The following is a 23,706-nucleotide window of genomic DNA, read 5'->3' as shown; positions in this document are numbered from 1 at the left end:
CTTTAAAATCTGATGAGAGAGCAACAAAAATTGTAAAGGGAGATTAGTGGAAGAAGACGGCGGTTGCAATTGAGATTTGCATCTTTGTTTTTATTCAAGTTTTGTTACTAATTATGTCAGTTTTTTTGGTTGAAAGTATGTGAGAGCAACCCAGCGTCCGAATGTCATTTCTAGATTATTGCATTGCTTAAAATCAAAAGCTGTACAACGGGTAGAAGAGCATATTTTTGACAACGACGTATGTTTATTTTTCAATACATACTTTGCTTAAGCGAAAGTTATGTTTGTTAATGCATTAATATTTTTCAATACATTTTTTTTTATTTTTAATTTTTGAAACTTGTCTCATGTTTTGTCCTTTGTGGAAAGATTATAATCAAACTCATCTCATCTTTCTTTCTACTCAATTCCCAAGATTTCTGCAGCCCCCCCCCCCCATATATATATGGATAGCATCACCTCATTATAGTGGTAAGAACAACAGCAAATTCCATAGCTGCAACAGAAACAACAATAGTAGTTGCTTCTACATTTGCAGTGGTAACAACTCCCTTAACTAGACACAACTCCAGCAGCAGCTCTCCCAGTTGTGTTGGTTGTAGGCCCCCATGTGTGCCACTAGCTGTGGGAATGCACACAACCTTTGCGCCCTACATATATAAGTTATAGGGGCTAAATAGACACTGTGCTGCATGTCAAAGAAAAAAAAACGAAAGTGGGAGAAAACAGCTTTTTTTTGTGCCCTTCGTATTTTTTTGTAATTGGAGGTTCGTTAGAACTGATTTTTTAACGGTAGCTTGTAAAAAATATTTTTAACGTGTACGGGCCTATTTCGCTTGGATATTGTAGCTTCGGGGGTTTTCAACTTTTAAACTCAATTCCTTTTTGGTGATATTCTCAACTTTTTTCTTAAAGTTTACTTGAAATTACTTGTTGATAGCTTTGTTTGAGTTGTATACTTTTTATCATGGCTTGGTTGTGATATGTAGTAAGACTTTTATTATAATGGAATTTTTGGTGGACATTCAAAGTCCAGTAGTTTTTACCCTTTGCTTTAAAGGGTTTTCTACGTAAAAATTATGTCTCGATTTATTATTTTTGCTTACGATATTGTGGTTTATTTGCATTGATTGTTGATATATTGTGTTATTGGGATTGTCGTAATTACCAAATTGATTTTTTGTGAGTGAAAGATTACCAATTGTACTTCCGCGCTATTTCGTCGGATTCGGTTTCATTCCAACAAATTGGTATCAGAGTTTGGTTCTCGTGTTTGGTAATCATGAAAATTAGCATTTTCTTTGGTATCAAACTCAAAGATTTTTAACATGTATTATTTCATTTGGGGTACTGTAACTTTGAGTTTTCGACTTTTAAACTCAACCCCTTTTTGGTGATATTCTTGTTGCAATCATGTTAGTTAAATAAACAGCAATGTAAAATATTTATTTAAATCACAAGATCGAATCAAAATAATATAGATACACACACATATATATATAATATGAAAAAAAAAACCAGAAATAAAGTCTGGATTGAAATATTATACTTGTAGGTAGGCAGGAAAAACAGATTGGTAGTTGAGGCCTATTTTCACAGTTTCCTTAAGACAGACTCGACCGCTCCTTTGGTGCTGGAGAAACGTTGGTAGACTGTCTCCCAGGATACAAGAACGAGATGAGCACGACAGTACCACGACTGCAGTGATCAACGAACTGTAGCCTTGCCTTCGTCTATTACCAAAAAAGGTTCGAAAAATATGCAAGGAAAAGATGTCTTTGAATTTTGGAAAATTTAGTGTGTCTTTTCCTACAAATTATTTGGTTTTAAATAAAATTCAAATGAAAGAATTCTTGAAAATTTTGACTAATGAAGCCAATACCGTCCGTGAATTAAGGAGTAATTAACCTAAATTAATGTTTAAATTAAAGGAGCCATTAACTCCTTTTAAATCCAAACAGACAAGCTCTGCTGAGGAAAAAAATAAGATTACGTATTGGGCTAAAATATTCACAGGTTTAGAAAGGCCCGATTGGTCTGAACATTTCGTGTCGCCCATGTCATGCGGGTGTGCCTCCAACCTCGGCGTGTTTGGATTTGCACCCCCTCTTGCACGCTAGGGAGAGCATTAGTTTAGTCATTCAATAACCACCAAGTTGGTTCATATATAAAAACATATTCCACACTTGATATCTAACCAATGTGGAACTAAGCTTTCCATTTTCCTCAACATAATTCACAAGTGGCTTATTTTGAGCATCAATTTCTCATTCATCACTTAACTATTTAGAGCATATGCCTCAAAGTTTACAAAAATATATTTTTTCAACAATCTCCCACATGAATGAAAATTGATAGTTTTAATGAAAAACATTGACTCGATGTGGTGATAGAATCTACAATCGATAGTTGCATAGGATAGGTAGGCATAAACCCTTGAACCTTCCCTTGTGAAAGAATATTTACTTTACTAGCTAACTAGTAGATGCAATGTCCTTGAATTGTTCTATCGTTTGTGTAAACAATGATATACCTCTTACAACTACCTCTCTAGCAAGGTTTTAGTTCTCATGGGTATGTTCATATGGCCGTGAACATCTCTGTAACACACCTAACCCATATCCATTGCCAGAATAGGGTTATAGGGCATTACCGGAGTTTACAAATTAATTTACAAACATTTCATTATTTGATCAAGCATTCATATTTATAACCAATCAAAATCAAAACATTAATGAGCTAACGTTGGCCAATTTAACTTATTAATGCCATTATAACCAGAATCAAATCATCCAAAATTATTGATAGAACAAATGGATAGTGTGATATATCTCCGACAAGCTTCCAATCCAATCGAGCTTCCGATAATCATTTCAATGCATCTAATAATTATACATATTACCAATAATAATTCAATTCCAATAATAAAATACATATTTATATAATATTCATCACCAAATTACATTCACTTTAATTAAAATTATACAAAATATAGTTCATACGAACTTACTAGGCTAAATTGTAGAAATACCAAAATTCAGGGACATTTTGGTAATTTTCTATTTTCCTCGAATTTCCACCCAATCTTGATCTAAATTAATATTTCATTCAATTTATTAATTTAAATAATAAAACAATTCATTTCATGCAATTTGGTCACTTTTTGACATTTTTACAAATTTACCCTTAAAATTTTATTTTTATTCAATTTAGTCCCTGAACCTAAAACATGCATATTAGCCATTTTTAATGAAAACTCATGCTAGTTGAATAATCATATGTTTTCCTCCTCCTCCTCTCCATTCCACGTCCTTAAATGTATATAACATGCTTATATGTAACATTATCTATAATTTTATTATTTACTTATTTGTTCATTCAAAGCTGTCTACTTGAGTCATAGTCACAAAATTATTTATATCTTGATCTACGTAACTCCAAATTGAGATCCGTTCATTTTATATGAAACTAGACTCACATATCTTCTTACTATAAAATTTTTAGAATTTTTTGTTTAACCAATAAGTACAGTTATTCTTTAAATTCATCCCTATTCTGCTGTCTGACAGTTTTGACCATTCTTCACTAAAAATTAATTATCTCATCGTATAGGATTCGGATAATGTTCCCGTCTATTTCTATTGAAAATAGACTCATTAAATATTTTAAAAATATAAATTTAAGCCCCTAATCATTTTTATCCAATTTGTTTTATGATTTTCCAAAGTCAGAACAGGGGAACTCGAAATCATTCTGACCTTATCTCACAAAATTTATTATAACTCATGATTTACAATTCCATTGCTTACACCGTTTCTTATATGAGAAACTAGACTCAATAAGATTTAATTCCATATTTTTTTATCCTCTAATTCAATTTATACGATTTATGGTGATTTGTCAAAGTTAACCTACCGCTGTTGTCCAAAACTGTTTTAGTGCAAGATGTTGATAATCAAATTTATAATACCCTCGTTTCCTTTCTCTACAATATTTTCTATCAATTCCTCTTGTTTCCCTTCACTAACATATCAAGAACATAGAACCTTATATAATAAAACCCTACATTAACATCAATTTCATACTTTTTCAATAATATCAAACTCAAAAATATATTGTAATCTTGATGTTAATACCTTGCTCTATTAATTTTAATCTTTAACTTAATTTTCTTTCTCCTCCAGCCTCTATTTATTGAATCTAACTTGATATTCTAGCTCCCCATGGTCTCCTTATCAATTTTCTCTCTTGGTGGCTGTGGAAATTTCTTTGATTTTAAGTGAAAATGGTGAATTTTTAGTGAGAGGACCAAATTGTAAAGAAAAGAAAGTTTCTTTCTTTCTTTTCTCTTCATACGTTGGAATGCATGGGAGAAGATGATGATTCTTCATCTTTTCTTCCATATATATATACTAAATAAAATAATAATAAAATGATAAAATATCATTTAAAAATCAAATTAAAATATTAATAAACTAATATTTATTTATTTATTTAATCTAAAATATCTCCAACATCATCATTATTTTCTAGATTTCTCTTTCTTCTAATTGACCATTTTTCCCTTTAGATCTTTTAAAATTCCATCCTTGAGTCATCACTTAATTTGGTAAAATTACGATTTAGTCCCTCATAATTCTTCATCTATTCAATTTAGTCCCAATTCATCCATTTTCCTTAGTTTCTAGATTATTCCACCCTTAAAATATTTACACTATTGGTCCTTCAAATTTTTCATATTTACACTTTAACCCCTCAAATTTTGAGTATTTACTCTTGGGTAACAAAACTTTTCTCACTTTTGAAATTTAATCCTTTCTTTAATTAATATGTCATAATATACTTCCCAATGTTGTCATAACTCAAAATTCTCCTTTTTGTCACTTTATTTCCTTACTATATCAAAGGTAATATCTTACTGTAAAAATTTTTGGGGTATTACAATCTCCTTGTTCTACAAGAGTTTGAAAAAACTATGCCCATATAGTCTCTTTGAAGTGGCCCCACTTCACTCTCACATATGTGACTTATGTTGCTCGGCTCATCGAAACACACAACTATCATTAAAAGCATTGCTTAACCTATCCCACTTTTAATCACTGTTTATATCGTAGGAACAAACTTGGGATAAGAACCCCCACAGTGACTTCACAATGTCTATGCACGTAGGTTGTCCCTTTGAACCTAGATTTTAAGATCTCTAGTCAACTAGGTTGTGTTTTCCTTCACATAATGCCCTTAATTTCATGGGCTTTAATCCCATTCCTTTTGATGTTTTATCAACTTGATCTCGATTTAAGCCTTTAGTTAGCGGATCCGCCATGTTATCTTTTGATTTTACGAAATCAATAGAGATAACTTCATTTGAGATCAATTGTCTAACGATATTGTGTCGACGATGCATATGTCTCAACTTACCATTATACATTACGTTCTGTGCTCTACCAATTGGTTGTTGGTTATCACAATATATGCATATTATGAGCATAGGTTTTGGCTAGTCAGGAATATCCTCCAAGAAGTTTCGAAGCCATTCAGCCTCTTCTCTAGATTTGTTCAGAGCTACAAACTCAGATTTCATTGTGGATTTGGTTATAATCATTTGCCTTGAGGATTTCCATGACACAACTCCTCCTTCCACTGTAAAAACATATCCACTTGTGCCTTTGGTATCTTAAATATCATATATCCAACTAGCATCGGAGAGTCATTCTAAAACAGCAGGATCTTTGGACTGCTTAAATTGCTAACAGTGAAAGCAATATCTGATCTAGTACAGCTCATAAGGTACATTAGACTACCTATGACCCTTGCATATTCCACTTGGTCAACACTTTTACCTTTGTTTTTGGATAGATGTTGGCTAGTATCTATTGGAGTTCTAGCTATACTAGAATCATCCTTACTAAATTTCCCAAGAATCTTGTCCACATAGTGTGACTGAGTCAATATGAGACCTTCAGATGCCTCTTGATTTGGATGCCCGAAATCACATTAGCTAGTCTCATATCTTCCATGTCAAATCTTGAATTTAACATGTCTTTGGTATGTTTTACCATTACATTGTTACTTCCAACAATGAGTATGTCATTAACATATAAGCATAGGATTATATATCCAATGTCGGTAGTTTTGACATACACACACTTGTTACACTCATTAATGTTAAAGCTATTTGTCATCATGACATTATCGAACTTTCATGCCATTTCTTTGGTGCTTGCTTAAGTCTATACAAAGATTTCACCAATTTACAAACTTTTTTTTCTTATCCTAGAACTACATGACCCTCAGGTTGTTTAATGTAAATCTCTTCATCAAGATCTCCATTTAGGAAAGCTGTTTTAATATCCATTTGATGTACATCTAGATTTGGCAAGGCAGCAATTGCAAGTATCATCCTTATAGAAGTTATCCTGGATACTGGAGAAAAAATATCAAAGTAGTCAATGCATTCCTTTTGTCTATAACCTTTTATAACCAATCTGGCATTGTACTTATCAATTGTTCCATCTGATTTCATTTTTCGTTTGAAAACCCACTTAGAATTTAATGGTTTAATTCCCGGAGGAAGATCCACTAATTCCCACATATGATTTTGCATAATGGATTCAATTTCACTTTTAATAACATCTTTCCATAAAGTGCTTTTGGATTACCGTAAAACCTTATTATATGTTTGAGGCTCGGCCTTTAGCATAAATGTTAGAAAATTCGTTCCAAAAGAATTTTCCACCCTTGCTCATTTACTTTTTCTTGGCTCTATCTCAGTTTCAACATCTTGTTGAACGTCTAGACTATTTTCATCTATAGTCTCTGAAGTTTGTTTCGTTGAACGTGAATCAACTTCCCTAGTTTTACAGGGGAAGATATTTTCAAAGAATTATGCATTCTTTGATTCCAATATAGTATTCTTGTAAATGTCAGGATTCTTTTATTCATACACAAGAAACTAATATGCATTGCTATGATCACATAGCCAATGGAAATACAATCCATCATTTTAGAACCTATTTTATTTGCTTTGGTAATATAGCCATTACCTTTGCAAGACACCCCCACACTTTCAAGTAGTTGTAGAAAGGTTTTCTACCTTTCCATAACTCATATGGTGTTTTGTCCTTTTTTTGTGGGGAACTTTATTTAAAAGCTAATTAACTGATAGAATAGCTTCCCTCCACATGTTCTATGATAACCTAGAACTTCCTAGCAATGCGTTCATCATTTCTTTTAGAGTCTGATTTTTCTGCTCGACTACTCCATTTAATTAAGGAGAGTATGGTGGTGTCACTTCATGAATAATACTATGTTGTGCACAGTATTCACCAAATGGTTCAACATATTCACCACATGGTTCAACATATTCACCACCACGATCACTTCTCACCATCTTAATCTTTTTATTAAGTTGGGTTTCAACTTCCTATTTATAGAGAATAAATTTCTCTATAGCTTCGTCTTTGATCTTAAGCAAATATATGTAGCAAAATTTTATACTATCATCAATGAAGGTAATAAAATATTTATTCCCTCCTCTAGTTTGAACAAACTTTAAGTCACAAACATCACTATGTATTAGATCAAGTGGTTCTGTAGTTCTTTCAATAGTTTGAAATAAAGATCTTGTTTATTTTGCTTCAACATAAGTTTCACATTTGTGATTATAATTAATGTGAAATGAAGGAATGTGCTTTAAATTAATTAATCTATGTAAAGTATCATAATTAACATGTCTGAGCTTACCATGCAATAATTAAATGACTGAAACATATAAGCAGAAGAAGAAATGACATTCTTATTCATTGTATTTGCTTTTATATAGATTGCATTAAGTTTCCTCATATCATTTAATACATATCCCTGTCCGACAAACATTCCCCCTTTAGACAAAATTAGCTTTTGGGATTCAAACACCATCCTAAAGTCGTGTACACTTAGGAGTGCACTAGAAACAAGGTTCTTGCGTATGTTAGGCACATAAAACACATTTTGAAGCTTGATTTATTTTCTAGAAGTCATCTTCAATACCACAGTACCCTTCCCATTGATCTTAGAAGTCGCAACATTGTTCATATAGAGCTTCTCCCTTTTGTCACAAGGCACCAACTCAAAAGAGGAGTATTTGTCGTAGCATATATGACATGTGACACCAGTATCAAATCACCATTCTATTAGATTTGAGTCAACCATGTTGACTTCAAAAATTACAACGCATAAGTCCAAATTAGACATTTCCTTGGAAATTTCTTCCACAGCATTAGCCTTGTTAGCTCTAACTTTTTTTTACAACCTACAGTCAGATGACTTATACCGCATCTTGTTGCAATTAAAGCATTTCTCTTGAATTTTTTTCTTCTTGGAAATGCCACCTTTTGGTCCCAATTTAGACACATTCTAAGGTTGTTTTCCCTTCTTGAAGTCCTTCTTGACTTCTACTACGTTTTCCTTAGCACCATTGACATTTGTTGTTTTGTTGAGGTTTTTGTCAGTTCCTCTATTATCTTCTTAAATCCAAAGCCTGACAACCAGGTCTTCCACTGGCATTTCCATTCTTTTGTGTTTTAGGTAGTTCTTGAAGTCATTCCAAGAAGGGGGTAGCTTCTCAATAATGGTAGCAATATGAAAGGATTCACTTATGACCATCCCTTCAGCAAGAATTCCATGAATGATTAGTTGAAGTTCCTGCACTTGATTCACAACTAGTTTAGAATCAACCATTACAAAAATCAAGAATTTAGCAACTAAAAACTTTTTAGCCCTAGCATCTTCAGTTTTGTATTTATGAACCAATGATGTTCATAATTCCTTAGCCATCTTATTGACACTGTATACTTTGTACAATGCATCTGACAATCCATTCAGGATGCAACTTTGGCATAGGAAATCATAATGCTTCCAAGCTTCAACAGTAGTGAAGGCAGTAGCATCATCCACCTCATCCTCTTTAATAGTAGGAAGGTCATTCTTAAAAAATTTGGCCAAGTTCGACATGATCAAATAGAACAACATCTTCTGTTTCCATTTCTTGAAATTCTATCCAGAGAATTTCACAGGCTTCTCGTTGTGGCTTAGAACCACCATCAACATTGAGTTTTGATTCAAAGCCTAAGTTTGAACCAACGCTCCAAATTGTGAATTGGTGGAAGTTTCCATTTTTTTGTTAAGATTTTAGAAATAGAACCAGAATTAGTAATAATAATAAACATAAAATGTATACTACCCTTTGATTCTATTAAATGACAGAATTAATATTCTGAAACAAAATCAATAACCAATTTCTGGTAACATAATTGTTACTCTCAAACAATCACTGTTAACAACAGAAATCGAATGAATTCTATTGAATGACAGGAAAAGAATCCTAAAACAGAATTATTCAATTGATTTCAGTTTGAAACAAAAATTGAACAAATCCTATTAAACGACAGGAATAAAACCCTGAAATAGAATTGTTCAATTGATTTTTGTTTACAAACATAAGAAAATTTCTCCTCGGTATCTTGTTCGTCTTCGATTAGAAAGCGTTAAAGAAATTTGTCTTAAGATTGTTGCAATCAAGTTAGTTAAATAAACAGTAGTGTAAAATATTTATTTAAATCACAAGATTGAACCAGAATAATATAGATACACATATATATAATATGAAAAAAATAGAAATAAATATTGGATCAAAATAGTATACTCGTAGGTAGGAAGGAAATCGGACTAGTAGTTGAGGCCTATTTTCACAGTTTTCTTAAGACAGATTTGATCACTCCTTTGATGCTGGAGAAACATTGGCCGACTGTTTCCTAGGATACAACAACGAGATGAGCACAACAGTAGCATTGCCTTTGTCTATCACCGAAAATGATTCGAAAAATATGCAGGGAAAATATGTCTCAAAATTTTAGAAAATTCAGTGTGTGCCTTTTCCTACAAATTATTTGATTTTAAATAAAATTCAAATGAAAGAATTCTTGGAAATTTTGACTCATGGAGCCAATACCGTCCGTGAAATAATGAGCAATTAACCTAAATTAACGTTTAAATTAAAGGAGCCATTAACTCCTTTTAATTCCAAACAGATAAGCTCTGTTGAGGAAAAAAATAAGGTTACGTATTGGGCTAAAATATTCACAGGCTGAGAAAAGCCTGACCAGTCCAGACATTTCACGTCACCTACGTCGTGCAGGTGCGCTCCCAACCCCAACGGGTTTGGATTTGCACCCCTTTGCGCATGAGGGAGAGCATTAGTTTAAACATTCAATAACCACCAAGTTGGTTCATATATGTAAACATATTTCATACTTGATATCTAACCAATGTGAGACTAAGCTTTCTACTTTCCTCAACATAATTCACAAGTGGCTTACTTTGAGCATCAATTTCTCATTCATTACTCAACTATTTAGAGCATATGATATACTGTTGTAAAAGTCTCATTGAGTAGAATATAAAACCATAATTTTATTATTCAAATATTCAGCTTTACTAATCGAGAATATGCCTCAAAGTTTTCAAAAATTTATTTTTCTAACAATTCTCAACTTTTGTCTTAAAGTTTGCTTGAGATTATTTGTTGATAGCTTTGTTTGAGTTGTATAATCTTTATTGTGGCTTGGTTGTGATATTTAGTAAGACTTTTATTATAATGGAATTTTTGGTGGACATTCAAAGTCTCGGGGTTTTTACCCTTTGTTTTAAAGGGTTTTCCACATAAAAATTATGTGTCTCAATTTATTATTTTTGCTTACGATATTATGGTTTATTTGCATCGATTGTTGATATACTGTGTTATTGGGATTGTCATAATTGCCAAATTAATTTTTTGGGAGCGAAAGAATACCAGTTGTACTTCTGCGGTATTTCGTCGTATTTGGTTTCATTCTAACAAACTAGTATCAGAGCTTAATTCTTGTGTTTGGTAATCTTGGAAATAAGCACTAGTAATATGATTATGTTTAATGATACAAATTATCAACTTTGGCGAAACAAAATGAAAGATATTATGTTTATGAATGTTTTGCACCTTCATGTTTTTTCTACTCAAAAACTTGAGTTCAAAACTGATGGAGAGTGGGAATTTGAATATTAGCAAGTATGAAATTTTATTTGGAAATTTGTTGAATAAAATGTCTTTAATCACTTTGATCAAGAGACATATGCGGGCACATTATGGAACAAGCTTGAAAATTTGTATGCTTCAAAGTTCAGTAATAACAAGTTGTTCGTGCTTAAGAGAATGATGACATTGAGTTACAAGGAGGAGACTTCTATAGTTGACCACTTGAATGAGTTTCAAGGTTTGTTGACTCAACTATTTGGTATGAGAATTAAATTTGATGATGAGATTATGGGGCTTTGGTTGGTTGTTACTTTACCGAGCTCTTGGGAAACGTTTCGAGTTTATCTCATTAATGTTATTTTAAAAGGTATTATGATCTTGGAAATTGCTAAGAGGTATGTTGAATGAAAAAGTGAGAAGAAGGTCTCAAGGTTCTTCATTACAATTTGAGATTCTAGTTACTGAAAATAGGAGGATATGAAAAGGGTAAAGATAAAAGTCAAAGCAAGTCAAGATCAAGATACAAGAATCTTGAATGCCATCATTACGGCAAGAAAAGCCAAATGAAAATGTATTGCTACAAGTGAAAAAGAGAGAAACCTTTGGATCACTTGTAACTTTTCAATTATAACTTTTGAAACATTATAAATATTTTTAAAGTATTTCAACAAACATTTGTTGTGTTGATTTGATACCATCCTTGCTAAGTCATTAAAACGAAAGGTGCTTAAAATTTAATTTATATATTGCTCATTAATATCAAGTGTAAAATAAATAAGGAAGCAACAACCATCGAACTCCTTTATACCAAATGTCAAGTGATGAGAAAAAACTAATGTTGTGATTTGGATTTCATCATTTTAATTTTTTTTGTTAACATATTGTTCGGAATTACCCACCATCTTTTTTAATAATCTTCTTTATAAAATTATAAGTAAAATTATAAAAATAAATAAATGTTAATATGAAATGATTTAATATACTTATATTAATGAATATAATTAATCTATAGATCATACGAGATAAAAAAAAACTAATTTTAATGTATAATAAGATAAATGGTTATTAGAAAGAAATGATAAAATATCTTATTTTTATAGGTTTAATATAATCGGATAAGATTGGAAATGTTTTGGAACCTACCATCAATGGTCATAAAGAAAATAAATAGGGCTAAGAGAAGTGTTACCTGCAATACCTACTGAAGTAGGCACTGCGATAAGAACAAAAAGAGAACAACACAAACAAGTTTATGCAATTTGGTTTCCCTACATTCATGGAGCCTAACTCAATGAGATAATCTACTATCTTTTAACCCAATGCAACAAGTGAATTTGAATCCTATCACACTCTGATATAGCGATCTCACTCTTGTACCAAAATATCGAAATCCCTCACTTGTTAGTGTGTAATGACCCAATTTAGTGGCATCGAAAAATGCAATTTCAAAACTCTATTTTCATAAACTGACTTCGTAACATTTACGAGGCTAATACAAAAAATATATAAAAAATGTAGTTAATTAAGGTACAGAGAGTAAAGTATAAAGTCCAATCACTATAGGGTTTTAATTGTCAAAAGGTTTAAGGACTTTATGGCAATTAGCCAAAAATCCTAAATGACAATTGGACCATTTTTCAATAGGGGAAAGTGGATGGTGATGGTGGAATCCACTATAGTTGATTAAATTAAATTTAGTTAATTAAATATAGATTATGTAACACCTTAGAACCAAGCCTAGAAGTTTAGACTGAATCCCGGAGGTTGCACTGACCATCGAAGTGATCCATAAGCAATTTGACAAAACGAATTGTTAAAATCTCATTTCAAACACAGTTTGCTAAATTTGAACTAAACCATTTAACCATTTAAGATTCAAAACAGAAACTTTAAGTTAAGGTAAAAATATTCAGAAAGATAATTCTGTAGTTTCTAAAATTCAGTCCAAAATAAAATTGATACCATAGTTCATATAAGACATTTACAGTCCAAAAACACTTAACAAAATAAGAACTGAAAAGAAAACTTATTAGCTTGTTTTAAAACGTATCACATCAAGACACCCGACATGCCAAGTCCAACTTCAGAATGCAAGAGTACCTGAAAGGGGAAAAACTAGGGGATGAGCTACGCGAGCTCAGTGTGAGTCCAGAACGTAACAAATGGAAAAAGACGAGGTTCTAAAAACAATTTTCCTAGACACAAACCACAGTTAATGTAAAAATGCCTTGAAGCGATAATCAGGGGTACGACACATCAAATAAGTATAGATATTCACAAGTAATTTTAACAAATTCATAATCAAACACATATGATCAAATGCAAACCGAATGCAACAAGTCAAAAACCCACCCGAACTATCCAAACACCACTTCGACCATCTTACACACCACATATGAGCTATATCAAGCCCATCCACCCTGCACACCACATAGAACCATAATAGGCTCTTCCACCCTACACACCATAATATGGAACTAAGCCACCTGAATAGCAATATGCAGTTGAGCTGCCATAAGTATATGTTGTGATATCACCACTATAAAGTATTGTAGTTAAACTACCGTATTAGAATTCATTCTCTTCACAACTAAAATCTTAGAATTTTCATACAAATGCTCAATGCACACAACTTACAGACAATTATACAAAAACAAATTACATATATTCGGACGAACAATTTCAGAATCAGTAGTATTGGTACACTTTTCGCAAATACGATAACAAGTAGCATCTCAAACTCATTTATCAAATCATATTAACACTTGACATACAACCGATAATTTTAAAGACACACACAAATATATGTTGAAAGCAGAGTTCCAATACACTTACAGAGGTATAACTGAGAGTTGGATACACATATACATAAAACAGGTCAATTTATGACTTAGAGTAAAAATTTGCGAAACAGGGCCACATGCCCGTGTGGAAGTGCCTAGGCCATGTAGAGGTTGACATACCCATGTGGTGGTCTACAAACCCGTGTGGGGGAGACACACGTCTGTGTGACCCAGTTACATGGCTATGGGAGTAGCCTGTGTAACTTTCTGTCCAAAATTGATAAAATAGGGTGTAGAGCAGACACGACCGTCTGGAAATCTCAGACGCCCATGTGGCTAAGGGACACGATCATGTGTCTAAGGCACACGCCCATGTGGAAATTGAAAAACCCCCTCAAATTACAGCCACACGGCCGCGTGGCACCAAAATTCATCCAAAAACCCTAATTCTCAAACTCACATATTCAGATGAATAGTTTCAAAATCAATAGTGTTCGAACAGTTTTCACAAATACGATAACAAGTAGCATCTCAAACTCATTTGTCAAGTCATATTAATACTTGACATACACCCGATAATTGTAAATACACACACAAATATAAGTTGAAAGCAGAGTCCCAATACACTTACAGAGGCCTAACTGAGAATTGGATAGATAGATACATAAAATGGGTTAGTTTATGACTTAGAGCAAAAATTTATGAAATAGGGCCACACGGTCATGTGGAACTGCCTAGGCTGTGTGGAGGTCAACACCCTCATGTGGTGGTTTACACGCCTGTGTGCAAGTTGCACACGCCCGTGTGTGGGAGACACGCGCCCGTATGGCCAAGTTGCATGGCCTTGTGAGTAGCTCATGTAACTCTCTGTCTAAAATTGATAAAATAGGGTGCAGAGCATACACGATCTTGTGGAAATCTCACACGCCCATGTGGCTAAGGGACACGGCCATATGTCTAAGGCACACGTCCTTATGGAAATCGACAAAAACCCCTAAATTTCAGCCATTTGACCGTGTAGCCAGGCCTCATAACACCAAAATTTACCCAAAAACTCTAATTCTCAAACTCACACGGCCGTGTGAGCCGCCCATGTGCAGCACACACCTGTGTGCTCATGAAACCACACCGAAATAGGCTAAAAACGTGAATTTCATCAATGAAACGAATTACTAATATCATTAGTTCTAAAAACCCATACTAAAATCAATTAAAAATCATGTAAACCAATAACGACCTCTACCCGCTCTAATTTTAGAAACCTACAATTTATTTTCAGAAACATACAAAAATCATTGAATTTAATAGAATTCGTCAACAATCCAGTATTGAAATTTAACGGTTCAAAAACACACCTGATTTGCAGTAAAAAGCATCTAGAAATCAATCAACACACGTCAATAACCACAATTCAAACCCTGAACTTCTATCAACGAAAAGTATAAACAAACTAGCAAGCAAAAACAAGCAGAAATTGGGTAGCACACAGACACCGACTTGACGACAAGGGAACAGAAATTTTCTGAAACAACAAACAAAAACAAAATTTCCCCAAGAAAGAAAAAATACAATGGTGAGAGAAGAGAGGGAAGAGACAGACGTGAGAGGGGGAGAACGTGGGAAAATTTTTTGGGATATTTTCCTCTTTTCAAATTAATAAAAATAAATAAAATAAATAAGTATTTTAAACATGAAAAAAAAACTAAAGTAAAATTATTTCCCCAAAACACACATGAGAACTTAAACCCAAGACCCAAAGATAAACTAACACACCCTCTACCACCGAACCAGTAAACTCATTCTAGCATCAAAGCGCAACTACAAACCCAATTGCTCAACCTACTTTCTGACGCTAAACACATACCTCAAACTTCTAACCCCCAAATTTCGGGGTGTTACAGATTATGTTAACTAAATTAGACAATTTAAATTCTAACCTACCTATATAAGCTAAATTGTGAGAAAAAATCATCATATTCGTCTTTCAACTCTTTCATGCGGTTTATAGAAGGAATAAAGCCATTTTTGGAGCTTCCATATTTGGCCAACAATTAATAAGTGAAATCAAATCCTTTTTTCTTGTAATTTTTAAAGATTTGAGGTCATGAGAGTTTGATTTAGCTAGTCCATATATCAATTTGTAAACCTGTTAAAGTTTATGAATGTTTTCGTTATTTATTTCTTGAAAATTTTGGCTTGAATATGATAGATTTTATGTAACGCCCCACTTAATATTTTCTTGTTGCTGTAAATTCTGACACAAATGTGTATTTGCTTCAATGGTTAACTGTTCTGGGTATGTGTGAGAGGTTTTGGTTTCAAGTCTCACTTTTGCTAATTTTTTTTATTTTTTTAATCCTAGCCTTTTCCTTGGTGGATTGGGTTATATTCTATCTTTAGTAAACTCATATCAGAATGAGCTTGCTGGTTCGAGTGGTAAAAGGGTTAGTGTGTTAGAGGTCTTGTGTTTGAATCCCTACATTAGTGAGGGTGTTAATTTTTGCTCGGTTGTTTGATAGAGTTTTGGTGGAGTTAAAATTTTGTAGTAGTGGTGAGTTAGTGGGTTAGTGGGAGAAAAATAGGGGATGTGGGATATCTTTTATTTTTTTTTATTTTCTTTTAAAAAATTTCTCTCTTTCAAAAAAAAAACGGACGTGAATTTTGTTTTGGCTTTCTCTACTCTGTCGTTCTTCTTTTCTTTTGTTGCTTCCTTCTATTCTATTTCGATCTATCGTCAAATATCTATATTTTGGTTCTCTATTTTCCCTCGGTTGTTTACATTGAATTGTGTAGAACGGGGATCTCCTCTTGAGAAATCGTAATCGAAATTGTTCGAGATGTTAGGGTGTTGTGTGGCTCGAGAGTGTTTTTGCATCAAAATCGTAACAAGTGTGTTTTCAAACCGCAGGAAAATAAGTTTTGGCGAAAGCCAAAAAATTAATCTGTCGACGCTACATGGGCGTGTGGCCAACCGTGTGGGTGGTCCTGTGTAAGACATGACCATATGACTGATGAAGGTGCGGCTGTACGCAAGACACGACCTTGTGATGGTGTGAGTATGGCCTTGTGGGCCACACGGGCTAGAACATATTGGGCGTGTAGGCCACACGGGCGTGTGGGCCTACACGAGCATGCCACACGGGCGTGTGGGTTTTGGGCCAGGTCGTGTGGGCCACACAGATCATTCCAATTCACTGTGGGCCTACCGTAGGGTCGATAAAGGCTAACCAAACCCTAAAATTATGTGATCTAATATTTTGCTCTTAGTAAGACATTGTTATGTATGTTTGACTATTCTGTTAAGTATATATATGACATTTGTATATGAACATGTTATGCATGATATTACTGTATCTGTTATTTTTGTATTTGTGGTTGGGGTGGGTTTTGTATATGTAGAGGAAATGTTCTGTATGGCGACCATCACCTATATTCTGGTAGCTTGGCTGCACATTATCTGATATGTGTCGTAATGGCACGATATGGTGTATAGGAATGGATGGGTGTTTTTAACCTCACATTGTGTGATGGGATGGTTAGAGTTGGTGTGTAGAGGATGGGGGTAGGGTTCTGTATATCTGTTCTGCATATCTGTATCTGTAAAGGACTGAAGTCTGAATCTGAATCTAAATCTGACTGTGTATGTGATATCTGTATGAATAGCAAGTCTAGTTCTGTTGGGTTACACACTGAGTTTATAAAAACTCACATCTGTTAGTCTGTTCTGTTCAGGCAATCTACGAGCTTAGGCGGACCGGTGTGACGGAGCCTCACTGTGACCACAAGTTTGTAATTGTTTAATATTTTGATTTTTATTTAATTATGAATTATTATTGGAAGTTTTGTAATTAGTGGACTCTCTGGACTGTTGGTTTTATTTTGGATTTGGGTTTTTGTTTTAGCACTTCATCTGAGACGATTAGCTGAAAACATGATTTTCACTAAAATAAAGGTTTTCTGAAAATACGAGTGAGATTTCCAAATATAATGTTTTTATGAATTCCGCTATAATTTATGTTTTGGCAAATAAATTAATTAAATAACGCTTTCGATAATGGTTATAAATGAATAAGAGTTACAAAATTTGAATGATTTATCAAACGGCTCAGTTTTCAAAAACCCTTCTTTATGACATCTCCGGATGCAGCCATGACGTCTAGGTCGAGTTTGGGGTGTTACATTTTAAGTTTAGATTATGAAAAAAAACTAGATTGTAAGGTTAGTGTAACAGCCTATTTTCAGTAAAATCAAAACAGTGATTTTAGGACCACAAATTCGAGGCCATAAAATTTATTTTAATATTATTATAATATCTACAACATAATAGTATTATTGTATAAAAATTTCGTTAAGAAATTTTACCGTTTGTATGTTCAATTTGATAAAAAGGACTAAATCGCATAAAGTGTGAAAGTTGTGTTATATTAGCCAAAGGTGTTCAATAGCTATAGAACCTTAAATTGGAGGCCCTTATATGGTAATTAGACCATTTATTAAGTTAGTGGATGTGCATGGCTTGGTAATTGAGTAGTTTTTAAAGTTAGGTAAGGGTAAGATGGTAATTAGGTAATTAAATGATAAAAATAAACAAAACAAAAGCAAGCTATAATATTTTTCTTATTTTTCTTATTTTTCTTTCTTCAACCAAAAAACAAAAATAAAAAGGGGGTTTTGAAGCTTGAAATTTGGCTAGGCTAAATCCATTGCTTGTAAGTGCGCTTTTATTTCGTTTTTAATGATTTTTATGTTTTTGGGGATCGTTGTAGCTTAATCTAGCTAGCTCGGGGACTAATTTGCAAAATGGTTAAAAGTCTAGCGTTTTACCATGAGATCATTTTAGTTGTTTGTGAAGTTTAATGGAAGAAAATGAATCTTTGTTGTTAGTTAAACAACTTATGTTAAGTAATTTTTGATGAAATTGTCAATTAGGGGTTAAATTGAGAAATGTGAAAATTATGTGGTAAATGGGTGAAATTGTGAAATGTATGGGCTGCTATAAGCATGTATTAAATTCAGCTAGGCTTAGATGTGAATGAAATTGCATGAATTTCATTTTACGAGCCTAGGACTAAATTTTAAAGAAGTCAAAAGTATATTGGCAAAATAGTATTTTTCCATAACATGATTTTTTGGATTGAATTGTATAGATTGAGGATTAAATTAGTTAAATTTGATTATATAGATCAAGAAAAGTAACCTTCGAAATTAAATCGGGGTAAAGACAAAGTAGTGGACTAATCGATCGATTTTCTCCGTACTAATTCGAGGTAAGTTCATATGTTAATAAGCATTAAATTAAATGTGTTTTAAATGCTTTATTATTGTAATTGTGATGATATGACTCCACGAAAATATTCGATGAAGTTTTGACGACATAAGAATTCCTGTTGAACCTCAGGAATATATAGGATACAAATGACATGTCATTAGGGGTTACTGTATTTTGGGTGCTGGTCTCGTACGTTTATTGGTGGCTGAGTTTTCGACATGTGTTGTGGTTACTTTACAGCTTGGTGAGCAACATCGTGTAGCTACGTCTTAACTGACAGCTTGTGTCAACAAACCCAGTTATGGCTCTAGAGTGAGCATCGACATGAGATATGAGATAGTGGTGATTTTGACCACGTATTGGTACTTAGTGTGAGAGATACCCGAGTATCCAAGAGTATTCCAAATGGTTCAACGGGAACAGTGATGATACGAAGTTATACGATATTGATACAAACTAGTGAGGTATTCATGTGAAATACATGAAATAATTCATTTTGATATATTCATACATGGCTAACATGATTGTAGATTATGTGTTAGGCTTTGGGCCAAATGGAGTTAATCTATGCCTTAATTTTGCTTATATTTGTATTTCTAGTTATACGAATTGACTAAGCTTAATTGCTTACTCTATTTATTTTTTCGTGTTTTATAGTTCTTCAAAAGCTCGCTCGATTTGGAAGTTGTTGGAGATTGCGTCACACTATCAAATACTCATTTTGGTACTTTGAACTTTATATTTTGGGTAAATGGCATGTATAGATGTTTTGGCTAATGTAGCCTATATGTCTTGTTGTGTTTTGGCCATTTAATTTGGCTTGAAAATGGTTTATGTTTGGTTATGGAAATATGTCTAAATGACCGTATGGTATGTGGTGTATAGTTGCTATGTGAATGCCTTATTTGTGAATTGGTATTTTAGCTACCAAATGGTTGAAATTCAGATGTGGTATGCATGTTGAATTTAGGCACAATGTCTCATATATGAGTTTGATCATTTAGGTATATTTTGTAAGTGTGATTGATATGTTTTAAAGGGGTTAATGGATGTGATTATGGATATCATGTTGTATGTGTGGATATTACATGTTATAAACTTGATATTGGTTGGTTTTGAATGCTTATTTATGCCATGGTTGTATGTGCATTATTGAGCTTAGATTGGTACCACATTGGGTGAGAAATATGGCTTGGAAAATGGCCTATTTTTGTCCACACGGGCAGAGACACGGGCATTTTTCTCAGCCGTGTGTGACACAGTCGTGTGTCCCTGATACTTCTTTAGAAATCAAGTAAGTAACTTCACACGGCCTAGCACACCTTGGCCATGTGGCTCAAGTTAGTATACCCTCCAGTTTTCACATGGCCTAACACACGGGCGTGTGAGGCCATTTCAAAAGGTACACGGGCATGTGGGTTGGCCGTGTGACCCAAGTCAGTGAGCTACACGGGGTCAGACATGGGCTAGGACACTACCGTGTGTCCCCATTTTGAATTCCCACATGGCCTGAGACACGGGCGTGTCTCTTAGTCGTGTGAGACACACGGCCTGGTCACACGGGCGTATGTCCCCTGCACTTTGAAAATTTTCAATATTTTTCTAAAAATTCCTCCAGTACTCGGTTTACTCTCGAACCACATTTAATGTCTATTTGGGGCCTCGAGATCTTGTATTAAGAACTATATGAATGAATTTGAATGGTTTTTAATTTGAATGAGAAATGAATATGAAATGTATGATTGTTTGATTTTATAAGTCTGGTAATGTTCTGTAAACCTGTTTCGGTGCCCGATACGGGTTAGGGGTGTTACAGTTAGTATGGTTTAATTGCTAACTTTTGACATTAGTAACCAAATTGAGTAAATGTAAATCCTATCATGAAATCATGTTAGAAGTAAAAAGTATAAGGTCCTTAATGAAAGTAAGTGAAATCAAATTTTAATCCAAAACTAGGAATGAAATTATGGCTATTTCAAATTCAATGACTAAATTGAATAAAATGTAAAATTTTAGAGGCATTGAAAAATAAGTTTGTATAGATTCATTCATGTCATGACATAATATGAAAATGATTAGTATTGATTAATTGTATAGAGCAATAATCGAATCAACAGAGAAGCATACATTATCAAAAGATAGTAAATTGGTGTTTATTTTGAGCTTAGACATTATAGCATGTATACGGTAGTATCTTGTTGAGTAAATGGTCAACGTTGATGCCTTTGTGATTGATGAACATAAGTTTTTGGTATGGTTTAGAATGCTAAAGGTTATAAGTACATCAGTTGAAATATCTTGTTAGGTGGATGAACTTAGAAATGGTATATATATATTTAAGCATGTTATATAGTTAGTATGTGCTTGATCATTTCAAGTCAAGTTTGTTAAATTGCTTGGTTCTTAATTGCATATTGAACAGGTTTGAGATGATAAATGAAATGATTAATGCATGAATGATTGAATTGAAAAATTGATTAGGTCTAAATGATGAATGTGTATTGAATATCATGTTAAATGATTGATTAAAATTATGTTAAACTTGTTTGGCATGTTTTGGTTAGGTAGAATTGCTAGTTGGTTTTTAATGTTGAAAGGTTTTGGTTGGAAGCTATGAAATAGGTACCAAAATGTGCATTTTTCCAAGAACAGGGGCCATATCTCGACGACCAACATCCCATATCGCAACGTCGACCAACAGTATGTGACATTGCAATGTCAATATGCATGAAGTTGCGACGTGACTTACTGTGTTGGTGATGTCTCGACATGAAGATTTTGAGGTCATGATGTTGACTCGAGATTTTCTGAACTTTACAATTTAGTCCTATTTTTAATGCTCGGGTTAACAAAAGAGCTTTCATAAGCTCGTATAAGACCTAGAAATGATTGTATAACATAAATTGAATGTGTTTGATACGTAATTATATGTGTGAATGATTAAATGTTACCTAATTGATTGCAGTTGCTCCAACAACGAATGTAGCATCCCGTAGCTTAGATTTGGCGGTTGGGTCGAGCAAGGGGTGTTACAAAGTGTTTTCCATAAAAACTTAAACTTAGGCTATAAACCAAACAATAAACTTGTTTACACTCTAATTCATTCTCAAATACAAGTTCCTTAATAAATAGATAAGTGCTAAAAACTCTCAATACAAAACTTATATAAGTTTCTCAAATATATAAGCATTCAAGACTTGCTAACATACTAAATCAATTACAATCAATTCCCTAACTAAAACTCAATTAATCAAAGATATATAATATTATAATAAAGTACATGATACCGAGAAAATATTTAGAAACCAGTCTTCAATACAACACAAATCAATCTTTCAATTCAAGGGATCCAATTAGAGGTGATCATGGGTTGGGCTACTCGGCCCGGCCCGACGGCCTGCCCGAAAAATGGGAGGGTTCAGGTAAAAATATAGGCCTGAAATATGGGTTTGGACAAAAAAATGAGGCCCGTTTAGAAAACGGGTCGAGCCTCGGGTAAAACTTTTTTCCCGGGCCCGACCCGGCCCGAATTATATATTAAATATTTTTTATTTTTAATCAAATATATATTTTATATATATTTAATATATATTTAATATGGGCTGGGCCGAGCTTGGCTTAGAAATTTTCTCTCGAGCCGGGTTTGGACAAATTTTTAAGCCCATATTTTGGGTCGGGCCAGGCTCAGGCCTAGAAAACGCGCCTAAAATTTTGTCTGGGCCCAGCCCAGCATGATCACCTCTAGATCCAATTGCTTGATACGATCCAATTCAATCCTCAAGGTATTTTGCTCCAAATTAACCAATCTTCATAAAAGAGCTGTTGTACTTTCAGAATATTAACAAGATTCATAGCCTAAAGATTTTATTACAAAAATTGCCAACTCCAAATACGATGAATTATGTATAATGACACTGTAAGCCATTGCTTGCATAACTGCCTCAACAAAATGTATTATTTTGTATTTCTTGAAAATGAGTTCGTAACTCTTTGTAATGCAACGTCAAACACGATGTTAACCTTATCTCAAACCAACAAATTAGTGGAATAAGTGTCAAAACTTAATAACCAAAACCTGTAGCCTCCTTTCATACTTCAACTTTGAGTCTACAACTGTCTCCTTACTGTTTGGTTGGCCATAATAGCCAACACTATCCATTAGGCTTTTTTATTCAAATGTTTCTTATTCTGTAGAATACTATTGCAATTCTATTCAGGACTTGCCCCTTAAAATGGCTCATTCGGTGCTCATAAATAATGCCTCCATCTTTTTTGTTTCATATTCTAAAATTTAAGACAATTATGAGTAGTTTTCAACCATATCACTAGCATTTAAGCATTGTCATAGAACATAAACCATCAAAGCAAACATAAATTAAGAGAGTTTGTGGTCATTTGTTGTGTTAATAATATTTTGTATTATTTTTTTATTATCTAAGTATAATTTTTAAATTAAAATTATCTTTTAATTGTTTAATTTATTGCAAAATATAATTTATTTAAATATTTATATAATATATTAATAATATAAATAAAATATTTTTATTTAAAGGTAAAGTTGTCATTTGCAATTTATTCATTGTATATTCCTACCAATTTTCCATTCA

Source organism: Gossypium hirsutum, chromosome D06 (genome assembly GCF_007990345.1).
Source record: "Gossypium hirsutum isolate 1008001.06 chromosome D06, Gossypium_hirsutum_v2.1, whole genome shotgun sequence".
In the NCBI taxonomy this organism is placed as follows: Eukaryota; Viridiplantae; Streptophyta; class Magnoliopsida; order Malvales; family Malvaceae; genus Gossypium; species Gossypium hirsutum.
This window is presented reverse-complemented; position numbering follows the sequence as displayed.